The sequence below is a fragment of the Bison bison genome, unplaced genomic scaffold (genome assembly GCF_000754665.1).
Source record: "Bison bison bison isolate TAMUID 2011002044 unplaced genomic scaffold, Bison_UMD1.0 scf7180017864472, whole genome shotgun sequence".
Lineage (NCBI taxonomy): Eukaryota > Metazoa > Chordata > Mammalia > Artiodactyla > Bovidae > Bison > Bison bison.
The window spans coordinates 3,194,009-3,194,268 of record NW_011495033.1 but is presented as its reverse complement, the minus strand read 5'-3'; positions in this window follow the sequence as shown (position 1 = coordinate 3,194,268).

Sequence of the window (260 nt, the reverse complement as noted above, 5' to 3'; positions counted from 1 at the left end):
TACCCATTTCTGGTCAGGCTGGGCTAGGGGACAGGGAGAGAGGTCTGTGCCCAGGCTGGGGTATGGCCAAGCCCATCTTCCAAGCAGGCCTTACTAGAGCACAGGAAAAGCTGAGGCTCGTTGTCCCGTTACCAGGCCTGCGGACACCTCAGGGGACGATGCCCAAGCCTGTGGTGGCCCTGAACACCAGGCCCTGCGAGGAGCCTTGGGAGCCAGGGGCAGGGAGTCCTAGGAGAAGCCACCCCGCCGTCCGCTCCGGA